General features: G+C 35.6%; 1 protein-coding gene across 12 annotated transcripts in view; it reads right to left on the bottom strand.

Annotated features, from left to right (window-relative positions):
* BCAS3 (BCAS3 microtubule associated cell migration factor) overlaps nt 1–18,043 on the bottom strand; it is a 587,541-nt gene that overhangs the window by 471,374 nt on the left and 98,124 nt on the right. The window lies entirely within an intron of this gene.

Here is an 18,043-nt window from a genome sequence, read left to right as displayed (position 1 = left end):
AGAGAGAGATACTTGGTAAAATTCCATTTCTAAAATAAAGATATGAAAATGTTTGACATTCTACCTTTTTGGAATTTACTTTTCTGATAATAACTCCCATATCAGTGGCAGCTCTGTAATTCTGATTACTGTGCGTTTAACAAATACTAGCTATTGTTATAAAGACATTACATGTATTATTTAATTTTAACCATTGTAGTGATCCTGTGATGTAGGTAAAATTTTATAGAGGAAAGCTTTTAAGCATTTATTCTTCAAAAAGTTTTTAATATTCAGCAATAAAAATACCATGGAAATGTTTCTATCAACAGCAAAGATTTCAAATACTAAATCGCTAACATTTTAAGGTGCTAATATTTGTTTACTGATTGATTAGAAAAGTGACTTATAGACACAGAAGAGAACACAGATAACAAAGATTAAAAGCTGCAACCTTGCTTTTATCAGTATGCTTCCAAAACCCAAAAGGAAACAAATAAATCTGCCTCTGGTATTCACACCGTAAATATTATAATTAGCCACACTTATAGTCTAAGTATTATACAGTAATCTTGAAATTAATAGTTCAGGATATTAAAATCTCACTTTGTAATTACTTACGTAAAAAATGAGTTTTTATTGATAAGAAAAATTAATAAATTGCTCACAATTTCACAAATTTGGAAGACATATTAACTTAGTGAGTCTACTAGAAACTTTAACTTCCTATTTTTTTCCTTCCCATGGACATTTTCCTCTAAAATAAGGGATACCAGTGACAGAGGGATACAGGACAGAGGCAAAAGAAGTTAAAAATTAAAATTTTATTTAATGATTAAGAAATACATCATAAGTAAGTTCCCTAAAAAACATACAGTTAATTCTGAGTCATAATATTATCATGAAACTTTGAGTGGTAACTAAACACTGTATCAAGGAAAATGTATGTGTTGTTTATGGTAGAAGCAATAATGCTCCAACAAAACAAAGCAAAATCCTGCTTGAATTTACCTCCCTAATAAGCAAGCTAAAGTATAACTGCTTATCTTTTATGATAAAGCATATACAGAATCATGTTGCATATCAACCATTAATTTATAACCATAGCTTAACTGAGAAATATGAAATACCTGAAATGAGAACACTGAAGTGTGGCTCAATTCACAAAAAGATGTTAATTACACTAACTTCTGCGAAGCCAGCACAGAGGCCAAATACACTATACTGTGTAAAAGCATAGCTGCTTTTTTTTTTAAAAGGTTTTTATGTATTTATTTGACAGAGAGAGACACAGCAAGAGAGGGAACACAAGCAGGGGGAGGGGGAAGGGGAGAGGGAGAAGCAGGCTTCCTGCCAAGCAAGGAGCCCAATAAGGGACTTGATCCCAGGACCCTAGGAGCAAGGGAGACGCTTAATGACTGAGCCACCCAGGCACCCAGCATATCTGCTTTTATTATGCTAGGGTTACCCTAAGACTTTATCAGTGTGCATGAAATCAATACAAACACATCAAGGAAGCCAATAAATCATCACATCATTTGAGACACCTTGAGAAATGTAGGAAAACTAAAATTCATAGATTATATGAAATCTATTTCAAAATCAAAGAATAAGTAAATGTCCTGAGATGTTTTAGAAAAAGATATGTGTAAAATCTATTACTTCTGTGTTTTGCCTTCTTAATACTTAAAATGATAACAAAAACCTGAGCATTTCTTTTACTTTTTAGGGGAAAATTAAACATATTCTTCTAAATTAAATCTTCCGAAGTTCAAGAAAATCATTACTTGTATACCACAGAGTGCATTTGAAAGTTGAAAGGAATATTTACACTCAGTTTTGCTAAATGTTTTTATATTCCATAATATGTAACAAAGCCACATTGTTGTCATTTCTTTTTCCTGAGAGAGGCAAAAAGCAGATGAGATTTTAAATACGTCTCATAATAATACTTCTCAAAGTTACCTTATAATGAAGTATAAATTAAATTTGAACAGCACTAAAATGCCTAAAAATACATATGTGGTTAAGACATAAGTGGTCTCCAGTTTTAATAGTATTATTACAGCAAAATATTACTTTTATAGTATCGTTAGAAGAAAAATGTTTTTCTTACGTGGCTGTCCTTATCAAGATAGGTGGAATGGGAGGGAAGGGAAATCAAAGGGAAACAAACAACAAAACTTGTGAAATACATCTACTGAGGATAATCATAATTTCCAAACAATATATTAAAGTGAAAATGTATAACTGCCTTCCACTAATTAGAAAGTTTTTACAAACATATGTACTAAACAAAATAAAATAAGTTACTTGCAACATAATTTTGAAACTGGTAATTCAAAAAAACTAACCCTCATTCACAATTTACAAATAAAACTATCTGAATGGTCACAGATGCAGAGCAAAACTATACAATATACAAAATACTAAGGTTGTATTGGAGCAATTGTAACCACAGTTTAACCACAGCAAGATGTGAATTTGTGACACAGGCTTATAAGAAATTTTAGATTTCATTATGAGGAATAAAAATTACCTTTATTGCCCAGGATCAAGAAAACTAATAACACACCACCTTTAATACAATACCTAAATAAAAGACTGCCAAAATACATTTCTACTCATGTGAAACCATGAATTTATTTGCATTACAAAATAACAGTGTAATTAGTGTTTTTCAAGAATTATCTACAAGGTATTTTAGATTAGTAAAGGCTGGAGCTGGAGCTACAAGTTAACACAAATGTTCATAATTGAAATTTGGATTGTCTCAGAACACATAAAATGCAAGGTCAATGTACTTATTATACATACAGCAGAGAAATATTGATTTTAAAAGCAAAGGATGAAAAGCAGGTAGTTTTCACAAAACTTAACTCTTTTCACTTCAAAAATTTATACAAGGAGCCAGAAATTATATGACAGATAAATGGAATGATGTAGTTTTAGAAAAAACAAAAAGAAAAATTTCAAACGTTCAGGTCCCAGTCAGATGGAGAGTTAAAAAGGGAAACTGGAAATTCCCATTTCAACTTCCAGGATTAAGCAATTTAATAGTTATCAGTTCAATGCTAAGAAAGTGGTTAGACTTCACTTTGAAAAAATACTTTAAAGACCCAAATTCTCTTAAAAAATGGGCAGAATGTTTTTTTCTCACTTATCAAATATAACTTCTAAAAAAAATAACTTCTTTACATTTGAACCTAGATTTTAAAATAAAGGAGAAACTTTAAAAAAGAAGAAAAAAAAAACCCTACCTCAGGCAAGCCTCAGTTCACTGGATCTATGTCACATTGATTTATAACAGTTATTTCTTAGAGGGAAAAAAAAGCACACACAGATGCAAACAATTACTCTATTTTTGTAGGCAACAAGTGAGGTGGGTGGTAACTGAGAAATTTTTTTAAAATCCTGTCACAATATTCTCCTTTTTCTTAAGAAACCCTCCTCACACAACAAACGTTTGCCACATCAGAGAATTTCCAGGGCCCGAAGCACCACTTTGATTCCAGACCGCTGCAGGCATTAGCAGGAGGTAATTAGGGTAAAAAGTTCAGCCACAGTTCCATGTCTAGAGTCCTGCCAGAAATAAATTTCCTCTCTATTCACTGGTTTCTACTGTACCCTCCCTAAGAATCATATTGAAAACATATTTATCTTTGTAGAGTTTGTTCCTCTTCTAATTAACATCACGACGTTTAGTGTTTAATAATTTAAAGCGGCCCCAAAAGCCGCAGTTCTGTCTGTAAGAGTGGAGGGATGCATTACCATTTTTCCTATATTGCTGCTTCATTTGACAAGTGACTCACAGAAGTATGCACTGCAGCTGTTCTCAGCTATCTGGTCATCATAAACTTAACTTTTATTTCCATGTTTGAGAAAGGTGCATGGACAAAACTGACAAACAGATGCATTCAGAATGTGTTCTTGAACTTTTTCAACGAAATGAGAAGATTCTAAGGAAACAAGGTTCAAAAGGAAAGAGGAAATATTACTTTACAACATACAAAGTCATTATATCTCATTGTTTCCACAGAGAGAAACAGTATCTGTTACATTTGAATAAGTGATAGAACTTGTTTACCACATGTTTAAACCACTTATAGCACTTACAGGTTTAGAAAATACTAATAGTAACTCCAAAGGGGCACTCAAAGTATTGGCTCCTGTGTGTCTCCCTCTGCACTCCCCTCCACGCACATTCACCCACACCCAAGCATGAGGCGCTAATTAATATACCAGTTATCTCACAGTAACTGCTGGGGCCTTCTTTAGACACCAGGTTTGAAAAATAAGATGTTAATAAAATTACTTGAATGCCAAGAAAAACCACTTGTTAAAACAATTGTGCCTAACGAGGGATAAAATCAGTTAACATTAAGATATAACACACTCAGAAGTCTTCAAAAAAAAAAAAAAAATCCTGCCTCTGAGATGCTATACTGATTGTGACAATTACCTTATTGAGGCCAGAAAGTTTATTTTTAAACAATAATAATCTGTTTCTAAACCTAAAACAATACTTCAAGTTGTTTGTAATTTTTTTTCAAGTTTTTCAGCAAAGTAGTAGTCCAAAAGGAGTTTTCCCTCTTTCTAAATCCCCTTCAAAGTATCCTAAGTTACAACTAACAGCTTTACATTTAGAAATAAACAAGAAAACTGTGGCCCTCTATATGATCCTGCACAGAAAACAAAGCCCGGGATTTTAAAGCATTTAAAAAAAATTTTTTTCCTCTACCATTTCACTTAGCAAGCCTCCCAGAGTACCTAGCTAGCCAGGACTTCCTATTTCTCCTTTTTCCCTCTCACGACCTGAATAGCTGGAAGAATTTCTGCGACCTTTCAAGTTAAGTTTTTCAACCAGACTTGTACAACGGTATCCTGCTTTGTGCCATTACATTTGGCTCTACTTCTCAAACATAAAGAAACACTATTTAAAGGTGTTCAATAATTGGGATACTGGAAGAGAAATTAAGAAACAAAGGAAATCTTTTAAAGGAGTACAGATGGAGAAAAAGCAAATCCAAGATTTCCAATCCCCATTTTAAAAATAATCTTATAAGATCCACAGTATATCAACATAGGAAATGATGCACATTCTTCTATACTGTCCTCATTAGATAATAATTCCATATACTGACATTAAATAAAGGTTTGTGGGATAATAAAATCCTAGCTTTTCAGTGCATTACACAACAGGCTATCATATATACATAATATGCCACCAAATGCAGCAATTTTCTGTATAATATTGAAACCAAAAAAATACAAAGGATACAAATCTTTTGCATTTTAGTCCCTGTTTAGGGAATCTCTGCCTACCTTAAAGTCATGAAGGTAATTCCTTTATCTTCAAATACTATTGTTTTTTCTCTGATATTAAGGTCCATAACACCTCGTAAATTGATTTTTGCATGGTATAAGGTAGAGAATATGATTCTTCATTTTCCATATGAATATCCAAATGAACCATACATGAATACTCTCTGTACTACACTGCCAACTTTTTCATAAAAATACGTGAATCTGTTTGTGAACTCTCTATGTATTCAACTAAACTAAATCTTCTCCTTATGCCAATGTAACTTATTTACTGCCTCTTCATAAGCTGATAGCAAGTAGTGTAACCCCACCCACTTTGTTCTTCAAAACTGTCTTGGCTAATCTTGGACCTCTGTATTGATGCCCATGTACATTTTGGAATCAGTTTCATTACCTTGGGGTAAACATGATTCAATCATAAAAGCACTGACAGGGAGTACATGTTAAAAGGGCTCCAAAAAAAGAATAAGAAAGAGACATATACTGCAAAAGAAAAATGAGCAAGACTTGGACAGGCACTTCAGAGTACACTGAAATAGCTTACAAATACATGTTAAAGTAATCAAATTCATTAGCTATCAGTAAAATGCAAACAAAACTACATGTGATACCAATGTATACCCATCAGAATGCCTAAAATGAAGACTACAAATGCCAAGTTTTCACAAGAAGTACTGCAGCTGGAACCCTTATGGGCTACCAGTAGGAAAGTAAAACACTTCAGAAAACTGCATGGTACTATCTAACAAAATATAATTTATGATCTAGCAATCCCACTCCCAGGTATATATGCCAAACAGAAATGTACACCAAAAAAATGTACACATGTGGACACAAATGTTCACATAACTCTATTCACTATAGCCCAAACATCAAATTTATCTAAATGTCCATCAAGAACACATGACACTGCCCTGTCCAACATTATCTAACCACATGATCTAGTATTTTTTATACATCTCTTGTCACTATACGACTTTACTAATTTTCTTCTCTCTGTGCTAGAATGCCACCTCAATTGGTGTGTAGATTTTTGTTTCCTAAGATGCAAACTTCTCAACGTTGGCCCTATTTATTGACATAGGCTGGATAATTACTTATTGTCAGGGGCTGATCTACCTAATATGATGTTTAGCAACATCTTTGACTCTACCCACTAGATATGACCAGCTCCTCCCCACCTCAAGGTGTAATAACCAAAAATGTCTCCAGGCACTGCCATGTGTCTCTGGGGATCAATATCATCCCCCTCTTCCTCCCTTCACTTCAAAACCATTGTCTTGGATTACTACTGAATGCCCAGATACTGTAAGAGTAGCCAAAAAATGATATTAAAAGAATACAGGGGTGCCTGGCAGGCTCAGTTTGTTAAGTGTCCGACTCTTGGTTTCAACTCTAGGTATGATCTCATGGGTTTTGAGACTAAGCCCCTCCAATTCCACATTCAATGGGGAGTCTGCTGTAAGATTCTCTCCCTCTCCCTCTGCCCTCCCTCCCCATGCTCTCTAGCACTAAAATAAATAATCTTTTTTTAAAAGAATATCATGTTCCTTGTTAGAATAAAAGAGAAAAAACATTAAAATAAAGCCTTCTTTGAAATAGCAACACAGGTAATCTATAGCAAACATTTTTAAAAGCAGAGATTTTTAAATCATATACATACAAGGTATGATTCACCCAGAAGCAAGTAAGGATTCCTTACATCTCCCTGAAGTTTGTAGTAATTTACTGTCAATTATATCAATATAGCCCTTGATTGAAACAGATTTAAGTCTTAGTTAAACCAATACCTCTCTCAAATCCCAATACTTGGATTCAAGAAAATCATCAAGTAACACAACTAGTGACATTTAACAGGATTTTATTCTGGCTAAATATCGTATAGCTACATCAACAAAGTATTTTTTCTCAAAATTATGGAATAATATTTTATTTGGAAACTGTCATGGTTCTTCATAATGAATTACTTAATTTTCATCATCAATTTTGTCTTCAGGACAAGCACAACAGAACAGTGATCTCTTTCTAGCGCTTATGCACTGTGCACATGCCCTGCTTCACCAGAAGTAGAGTAAGCGTGCCTGTATGAAATTCCACAAAGTCAGAATCTATGCAGATGTTCTTTCCCTTTTGGTTTTCCTTTAATTTGCAAATCTTGTAATCTAAGCCTGAAGCTGACCGAACCAACATTTAAACCAGTAGAGTAATATCAGCCAAAAACTCAATCTGTTTTCTATTTATATGTCAAGACTGCATCCTTTTGGTGGCTGAAAAAATTTTGTTTTGAAATGATTACACAGAGAAACTGCAAGCCCTTTAGTAGTTTCATGAACTTGTCCTAGATGGAAAGCTTTTCTTTTGAAAGGGCTTTAGTTTCGAATGTAGAGCAGAAGAAAAAACAACTTTGAATTAAAAACTCCTACCTTTATGTTTTTAACTATATACTAAAGTCATCCTAAACTACATGGCAGCAAAGTTTCTCCACAAAAAAGACCCCAATGATACTCAGAGACTTACTGCATAAAAATGTGTTGCTTCTACTCCCTTCCTATTGGGAAGGGCGATAGATGCATTTTATATGAAGGGCCATGAGAAAATTATCATGGGTGATGGATCTGCTCATTACTTTGGAGTGCTGCTTTCATGGGTGTATACATATGTCAAAGTTTAGCATACAATACACTTCAAATATGTGATTTGTTGTACTTCAGTTTCACCTCAGTAAAGACATAAATATATAAATATGGCATGAGCTTCTTTGGGGAAAATAAACAAAAAACCATTTTCCAGTGGAAGGAAAGGTCTCCTGTTCATCAGAAATATAGAGTACAGGGTTGACATGAAGCCTGACAAACCTGTAGCATGAGTACTAGACAGACTGGGCAGAACACATTTCTCCAATAGTCATACAGGCAAAGCTTCCCCAAAGCATTACCTATGTATACGCATGCATACATACACCCACTTGTTCTTCGTATGTCTGCACAGGAGAAGAAATTCCTGGTAGAGTACTCCTTGGCTGCCCTCCATATCTTTCTAACCCAAAAAATATGAGGTGCACCTAATATGGATCTGATACTATACTAAATACTTGAGAACATTACCTTATTTAAGTACAGTAGTTGTATATCAGCACCACTTAACAAATAAGAAATTGAGCCTGAGAACTGGGCATAATTTACTAGTTTATGCAGCTAATAATTCAAATCTAGGTCTGTGTGCGTTCAAAACCTTTGTTGTTTCCAATATCCTACACTTCTTTCCATGAATTCTAGGTGGATCAGTGAATATTATAGAGCACCAACTTCAGCGTAAATGCTTACAGAAAGAAAATTATAGAACTGAAAATGAAAACCAGATCCATTAAACACAAGTATCACAACAGGTAGAGTTCTTGTCAGATTAACACTAAAAATGCTGCCACTGAAGGCTCAGTATCATCCAGAATATCAGAAAGTCAAGGATGGCTTTGAAGGCTTCTTTTCTTCAACTATATATTACAGAGCACTACCCTCTGGCAATCTTTCCTGACACTACATTTCCAGGAATTGGAGAAATATTCCTGGCTAACAGCTCAGAAGAAATAAATCTATCAATCTGTACATGTAACAAGAAACTGTGATGATTTTCCACAAAGAGGTCAGCAGAAAGAATCCAAATACCTATCTGTAGCCCAAAATAAGGTTACAGCAACACAATTCAATAAAAAAATAAAGTGAGCTACACATATAATGTTAAATTTTCTAGTAGCTACATTAAACAAAAGTAGAAATAAACAGGTATAATTAATTTTAATATACTTTAACATAATATATCCACAATATTAGCATTTCAATCAGCACCAACCATATTTGAATTGCTCAGAGCCAAATCTGCTTGAATAGCTCAAGAAGAGAATTTCTAGTCAGTCAATACTTAAGTATACATATCCTAAAGAAAAGTGGTAACACATGAAACACATCCAAAAAGGAGGTAACATTCTCTCAACTCCTTGTAATGATGGGATTTCAATATTCACTTTCTGAATAGAGGCTCAAAACGTGGTTTGGGTTTGTTCCCCCAAGACTTCTATTAAAATGAGGCAGAACCACATGACAAGAATTAAACGTAGCTCTTGGAAAATATACCTATCTGCAACACTGCTACATCAAACATACACTGAAGTAAAATGGCAGGAGAGATGGTCCCCTTTTAAAAAAATCTGTGGCTAATTTTTGCTTTCAGAAAGTTTAGAAACAGATAATATAGGAAACAAACCTTTCATAAATGCTTTCTTCTTTGCCTTACCATCATTCTCTGACACAAAATCTTATAAAGCTAAATATGAGATCCTTAGATTTGGTGACAGCACATCGTGGTCTATTTTAAGCTTCAAGCTTTCTATTTATGATCAATAATTTAAAATATGTATAATAATGGAATACGTATTCAATGAGATACTGTAAGACTAGCCAAAATGATATTTTGGTATGCATGAGGTGTGCATGAGGTAGCACTAATAACCATTGTTAAATGAAGACACAGGAAAAAATATTAACAAACGGCAAAAACAAGCAAGGTGCAGATAAAAACGATAAAACCCAAATATTTGTAAAAATGTGTTTGTGTGTGTATACATGGCCATATAACTCTGTCTCCAAATACCTTTAAAAAATAATATATATCAACAAGGAGGGCAAATGAAATTGCTCCTGAATTGCACTATAGCATAACTAAGAAAAAGAAAAACCAACAAATCTAAATAACATTTACACCGTGGGATCAGAAATATTCAAAAATTGGCAGAGTCTTCTCCTGAACTGGCCCAGAACTGAGCAGGGATTACTTGGAAAACAAGTAGAGTGCAATAGTACTACTAGTGGCGGAATGTAGATAAAATCACCTAGGATTTACTCCCAGAGGCAAGGAGTCTCACGTAAGCAGGGAATTACTCAAAACAGGTCTCAGATCGCTTGGATCAAAGTGTTGGCAGCTTAAGAATCAAAAGAAAGGGGCTGAGAACAAGTGTAGGACCAGAGATGCCAGTCAGAGGGAAAGCATCAGAGAGGAATCCTAACACACATGGTATGTGTGCTCAGGAACTTAATGGGAAAGGAAAGATGGAAAAAAGCAGCTGAATGTAAAAGGCTTATCAGAAAACCAGAGGAAGGACTGAAGACATCGTCCCAAGGTGCCATTTATTAAAGAGTACCTATACTACACCAAATCTACAGAAAAATACAATTCCTACTAGGAAACCAGATAAAGCACTGAAACCCCTCCAAACCACAACCCCTAACCTCTATAAAATTAATTGTTAAGGGACGCCTGGGTGGCTCAGTTGGTTAAGCCGCTGCCTTCGGCTCAGGTCATGATCCCAGGGTCCTGGGATCGAGTCGCGCATTGGGCTCCTTGCTCGGCAGGGAGCCTGCTTCTCTCGCTGCCTCTGCCTGCCTCTCTGCCTGCTTGTGTGTACTCTCTTTCTCTATCTCTGGCAAATAAATAAAATCTTTAAAAAACAATTGTTAACCTGCGCCAAAAATATACTGAACAGAAAAAGGAATAACATTCACACTAAACTACTAGAAGAAAAAATGGAATTTTATCTTAATGAACATAACCTCCCTAAATCCCACAAAATAGAAAACTGTAACAACTACAAGATAACTACCCAAACACACATGTTTCACTTAGTGACTTTAATTTGTTCCTGAAAACTCTATAACTAAATGAAAGGGCATTAAATGGAAAACCATTTCTCTTACTTTTAATAAGAAAAATTGTAATGCATTCTATTCCAGTCCATATTTTCACAGAAAAAGATATTAAATACTAAAAGTGAGTTTACATGATAAACATTACTCTGAAAATAAATATAGATTGTACTTCAATTATAGAAAGGTTATCATCCTAGTTAAAGTAGAAAGACTTGTGTATAAGTGGTTGTTGATAAAGAAGGGTATCAGGGAGTCATTTCTTTGAAGGTGAATCTCCTTTCTGGTGATCCTACTTCCATGTGGACCTTCAATATTAAAATCAGGCATGTTTGATGAGAATTATCTTTTCCTTCATACTATGATACTAAAAAAATTTTAAAAGCCTGACATAGCCATAAAAGAGAAATATGTGTGGGGAAGAAAAAAAAAAATACAAGCTGGAAACCTGACTGACTTCCCACAGTTTGTCTCCCATTTAATATATCACATACATTTTAAGTTTCTAAAGTATCATGACTACTTCTCATGACATGATGTAATTTCTTAGATTATAGAGCCAATCATTAGCTAACTCTACAGAAAATACCCCACTACTTCAAAAACTAATGATGTATTTTATGGTGACTAACATAACGTAATTTTAAAAAATAAAATAAAATTATATTTCCGTTTTCAATCCTCTTTATAAGAAAAACCATCTTTTGCTAAATAATTTAGGTGGGGGGTTATTGGTTGTTGCTTTTTTCCTTTGCTTCTCTTCTATCTACACCATTCTCTTCACCATTTTTCCAACCTTTGGGGGGATGCATGAATCCCTTGCTCCAAAATCCACATTAAAATAAAATTACAGAAGAGAAAAACCGATTAGGACAAAATAAAAGCTAAAATCAAGAGTGTTTCCAGACCCGCGTGGCGGGGCGGGAGCCAAGTCCCCCGGAGCCTCCCACTGAGAACACACGTCTGGACAGCTGGACAGCGAGGATACCTGAGGCGGCATGGAGCCCAGCAGAGACCAACACCGGATCTGTGGGGCAATGACAACTGGGGGGATCTGTGGTCAGAGAACTGGCAAACGAAGGCTACACTGTCCTGGATGAAACTGGCGGGTAATCGAGGCCAAATGCACTGAAAAGGCAGCGACGGGCGCCTTGAAGCTGGGAACCCGGAAGCTGGGAACCCGGAAGCTGGGAACCCGGAAGCTGGGAACCCGGAAGCTGGGAACCCGGAAGCTGGGAACCCGGAAGCTGGACTGAACTGCCCACGCGGCCACTTCCGGTGCAGAGAGCTGGCCCCTGCCAAATGTACTTCGGCTTCTTTCGTGTGAACCCTGAGAGCCTGGCTGGCCCAGGCAGGTGTATCTCACATGTACATAACGAGAGCCACAGTAAATTCTATTTCACAAAATAATAAGAATAACAATAAAGACTATTCCTAAACATATAAAAGCAGTGACTGTAAACAGACAGGACTCATCCTTCTCACTAGGTATGTACATAAATGGTTAATATGGTTCATGTAGCTATTGCTGTATGACAAACGACTAGAAATCGTAATGCTTTAGACCAATAACCACTTTATTCCTCAGGATTCTGGGGATTGGATAGGTGGTGGTTCTGCCATTCTCTCCCGCGCTCATATTCCACCTTCTCAGTTGGCCCAGTGCTGGGCTCAGTTGGGAAAGTGAGAATGGTTAAGTGTCTCTTCCCATGTGGACTTTCACCTTCATATAATGTTGGTGATTGTGACTTAATATAGAGGACCCGGCAGGCAAATATCTATCAAGCATGTGACTGTGGTATATTTCCTGATAGATGAGTTAAAGCAAGTCCCAGAAAGTAACTTAGATTCAAGTGAAAAGAATGAAATCTTGCCATTTGCAACAAGGTGGATCGAACTAGATTGTATTAAGCTAAGTAAAGTCAGTCAGTCAGAGAAAGGCAAATACTATATGATTTCACTTATATGTGGAATTTAAGAAACAATTATAATAACTGTAATTATAATACAATTGAAACAATTATAATAATTCCTCCTTTCTGGAGGAAAACCATAAGAGACTCTTAAATGTAGGAACAAATGGTTGCTGGAGGTGAGGTAGGTGGGGGGTGAGGTAATTGAGTGATGGACACTGAGGAGGACATTTGATGTAATAAGCACTGGGTGATGTAATAAGCAACCGGTGAATCACTAAATTCTACCCCCAAACTAATACTACACTACATGTGAACTAACTTGAGTTTAAATAAAATCTTGAATGGAAAAAAAAAAAAAAAGAAAGAAAGAAAGATTCAAGAGGGAAGGCCCTATACAAGAACATTGAGAGATGTGACTGGAAGTTCCACTCACTGAAAAATATTACTGTAATAAGTGGCAGTAGTGTATGTTTCAAAGTTATTTGATACAATATTCTGACTAGAAACTATTGTTTTGATTAAGCTGAAGTGGTAGCTTCACCTGAAACCATATGTAGAAATATTACTCTTAATTCATATTCAATTTCTGTATGTTGTGAAAAAGCTCCATTATACCAAGAAAAAGAAAGGTATAAAGTTGTGGCTTTTCAAGAACCATTACATATAGTAAATCAATACTGCTTATTGCTTACAATACGATAATGTTTATCTAGCAATTACAGATTTGCAATACAAATTTGTATTTGTATAATAAGCAATTACAGATTTGAAACAACACTATGAATCAGAAAGTCACAAACTCAGAATGCTCAAATAATAGTAAGATATGAAAGAAGAGTTAACTAAATTAAAGAATGAAAAATTTTTTAAAGAATAATTTTTTTATTATGTTCAGTTAGTCACTGTATAGTACATAATTAGATTTGATGCAGTGTTCAGTGACTGATTAGTTACGTATAATACCCAGTGCTCACCACAGCATGTGCCCTCCTTAATACTCATCACCCTGTTATCCCCCTCTCCCCTCTGAAACCCCCAGATTGTTTCTCCAGGTCCACAGTCTCTCATGGTTCATCTCCCTCTCTGACTTCTCCCTTTGGATTTCCCTCCCTTCCCCTATGGTCCTCCATGCTAGTGCTTATGTTCCACAAATGAAACTTTTAAGTGAAACTTAAAAGTGGTTTCACTCATAAGTGAAGTTATGGTCTCACTCATAAGTAAAACCATATGATAACTATTTCTCTGCTTGGCTTACTTCACTTAACATAATCCCCTCCAGTCCATCCATGTCAATGCAAATGGTGGGTACTCATTGTTTCTGATGGCTGAATATTATTCCACTGTGTATATGAACCACATCTTTATCCATTCATCTGTTGAAGGGCATCTCCACTCCTTTCACAGTTTGCCTATTGTGGACGTTGCTGCTATGAACATTGGGGTACACATGCCCCTTCTTTTCACTAAGTATGTATCTTTGGGGTAAATAACTAGTAGTACAATTACTGGGTCATAGGGTAGCTCTATTCTTAATATCAAGGAACCTCAATACGGTTTTCCATAGTGGCTGTACCAGGTTGCATTCCCACCAACAGTGTAAGAGGGTTACCCTTTCTTTACATCCTCACCGACATTTGTTGTTTCCTGATTTGTTAATTTTTTTCACTCTGATGTAAGGTGATATTTCATAGTGCTTTTGATTTGCATTTCCCTGATGGCTAGTGAAGCTGAGCATTTTCTCTGTGTCTGTTAGCCATTTGCATGTCTTTTTTGGAGAAGTGTCTGTCCATGTCTTCTGCCCAATTTTTGACTGGGTTATTAGTTTTTTGAATGTTGAGTTAAAGAAGTTCTTTATAGATCTTGGATATCAGCCTTTTCTCTGTAATGTCATTTGAAATATCTTCTCCCATTCCGTGTGCTGCCTCTTAGTTCTGTTGACTATTTCCTTTGCTGTGCAGAAGCTTATTATCTTGATGAAATCCCAAAAGTTCACTTTTGCTTTTGTTTCCCTTGCCTTTGGAGATTATCTTGAAAGAAGTTACTATAGGCAATGTCAAAGAGGTTACTGCCTGTGTTTTCCTCTAGGATTTTGACGGATTCCTGTCTCACATTGAGGTCTTTCATCCATTTTGAGTTTAGAAGATTGAGAATTTTTTTTTCAAAAATTGGTAATGTACAATGTACACCTGGGTGGATCAGTGGGTTAAGCGTCCGACTCTCAATTTCAGCTTAGGTCACAATCTCAGAGTCCTGAGATCGAGCCCTGCATCAGGCTTCATGCTCAGTGGGGAGTATGCTTGCGATTCTCTCTCTCCCTCTCTCTCTCTGCCCTTTTCCCCACTCTCTCTCTCTAAAATAAATAAAGAAATACTTTTTAAAATTGGTAATGTACAAAGTGAAATCATAATGAAAGACCATTACATATTTCCTAGAATGGCTAAAATTAAAAAGACTGATAAAAAGCCAACTGTTGGTGACGAAGTAGAACTAGAAATTTCATACACTACTGGTAGGACTGTAAAAATAAGATAACCACTTCGAAAAACATACACCTAACATGTGATTCAGCCACTCTACTCACAGGTATTGGTCCCAAAGCACATGTTTATACAAATACTTGAAAATTATGTTCATAGCAGCACTATTTGTAAAAGCCAAAGTCTACAAAACAACTGAAATATCCATCAACAGGTGAATGGGTAATCAATATTCATGATATGATACTAGTCAGCAATAAAAATAAATTATTGATAAATGCAACAACATAGATGAATCTCAAAATAAATATGCTACATAACAGAAGCCTGACCAAAGATGCTATATGATTCCATTTACATAAACATCATAGAAAATGCAAACTAACCTATTGTGATCACTAGTCATCTAAAGAAAAGGAGCTGAGAGGGAAGAGTTATAAAGGAACACAAGGAATATTTTGTGGGTTATGGTTTCCATAGGTGTATACATATGTCAAACACAAAACTGTACACTTTATATATAGCTTATTTTATGCCAATTATACTTCAATAAAGCCATTAAAAGCATGCTAATACAGGTTTTTTGGTATTATTTATGATTCTAAATGGAGATTATATCAGTATATCAGGAAGCTGTGTTAATAAATGAAATTGACAGCATTTTAATTTTTTGTGCTACAACCCAACAGCAATTGAATACAAAGTACTCTAACTCAACTGAAGAGAGAAAACCAGGAGGAACCAGGTTCTTTATGGCTCCGTCTGACCATGTGTTAAGGCATGCTTAGGCATACAATGTACTTAGAACTTGTTTCTATACAGTCTTTGTCCATTTTGCTCTTTTCTCCCTAATTTAACTGTCTCGACACTTCTTTACACACCCGTTACAAAAAAGTATCTTCACTTCCTTTTTCAGTAAAATTCCTTATTACTAGTGTTTTTTTTCATTAGTATTAACATTTCTATTTAAAATTTCTAACTTTTAATTAGTATTATTGCTCTGATTACAACACAGCAGAAATTTCCTCCATACTTGTTTTCCCCATAAACTCTGTTTTAGTGTGGAATTTTACTGAATAGAATTGTGCTGCTCCTCCCAACACACTCCGTATTGTCTGCACCCTGCTCCCTGCCGCGGAAGACTGACCCATATAGTATGGATTGCTTCAGCAGGCTCTCAGAACCTTCAGAACTCAGCCACTGGCTTCTGGCTAGGTTCAGCCTGAGGGAGCCATTTAGAGAAATGAAAGTATATAGTTGCCATGCCCCTCAGTGCTCCACTGTCAGGTTATTACAGGTAAACCAAATCCTTACACCAGAGTTTCTGTATGTGAACCTTTTGATAGGGCTCCCTTCACAGTTTCTGCTAATGGCTCTCTTCCCTTGCCTAGAAATGGTAAAAAGTCTCAGCTCCCACATGTTTGACTTGAACTTTCCTCAAATTACTCAGTTTGAGTATTCATCTGTTTCCAGGTTTTCAGGGATACATGTAGCATATAATAGCAAGTAAGGAAGTTCTTTTAAAAACTAAGCAAACATTCCTTTGGTTTGGTCACTTATATGCAAACATTTTGGTGGGCCTTTTGAGATTTGCACCAATTTCAGGATCACAAGGAAATACACAGTAATGTCTGTAAATATGACTTTAAAACACACCACTTAGGAGTGTCCATAGTTCAGATACTATTTTTTAAAATAAACACATTTTTCAAGCTTTCCGTGGTTAAAATATTACATAATAATGTGTGTCTCAGTTTACAGATTTGTCCAGCATGTGTTTTAAAACTTTTTAAGCGTAACTCAAGTGTGTAATATTCTGGCTCTCTGCCTTCCCCCAACAGGAAAATTAAAAATTTGCTTTAAGCGAGAAAGTGAATACTAAATGCTGCATGATTAACATTCATGCTAGTGACGTTCGTTTACTAAAGGCAGTGCAACATTTCAAGATATATAAAGTGTACCTCTAAGCCACAAGAGAGAAAGCACTTAAGTAGTAATAGTAAAGTCATCTTGTTTCCTTAAGATTTCATTACATCCACAATCAGATAAACAGGGCATACTCTAGATATAAAGTCCAGAGCCCCGTGAGCAATCCATGATACTGGATACCCTACTATGTTGATCCATTGCATTAAAAACCTTTATGCCAATGTGGCAGCTCTGATAAATGGTATGCCAAAGATGTAAAAGACCATTCTTTGAAAACAAGAAAGAGAGCCACAGAGCCAAACAGAGAGCCAGAAGAAAATGCACAACACCCAAAGGAGTGAAAAATACCAGAGATGGGCAAGTGAAAGACTTGGTCCTTGAAGGAAGGCCAAGGAACTGTTTGGAAAGCTCATATATTAAAGCACCCAAAACTGGAAGAACATCTTAAATCTCCCATGTCTGCAGAAGTAACACCAGCCCAAAATGTGATTTCATCAGACCACATGAACACAACAGGATGAAAATTAGTCAAAACTCAAAATACATGCTATCATATGTAACATCATCTGTGACATTTCACCACAAAAAGAAACATTGCATACCTATAATCCCAAGCAATCATCTTCCTAGTTTTAATTAACAGAACTTTTACTTACTTTATATACAACTTGAAATAAAGTCTATTCAGTAACACTTCAGGACAGTGAAATAGTGCTTAACCTCT

Source organism: Mustela erminea, chromosome 18, assembly GCF_009829155.1.
Source record: "Mustela erminea isolate mMusErm1 chromosome 18, mMusErm1.Pri, whole genome shotgun sequence".
NCBI lineage: Eukaryota > Metazoa > Chordata > Mammalia > Carnivora > Mustelidae > Mustela > Mustela erminea.
This window is presented reverse-complemented; position numbering and strand designations above follow the sequence as displayed.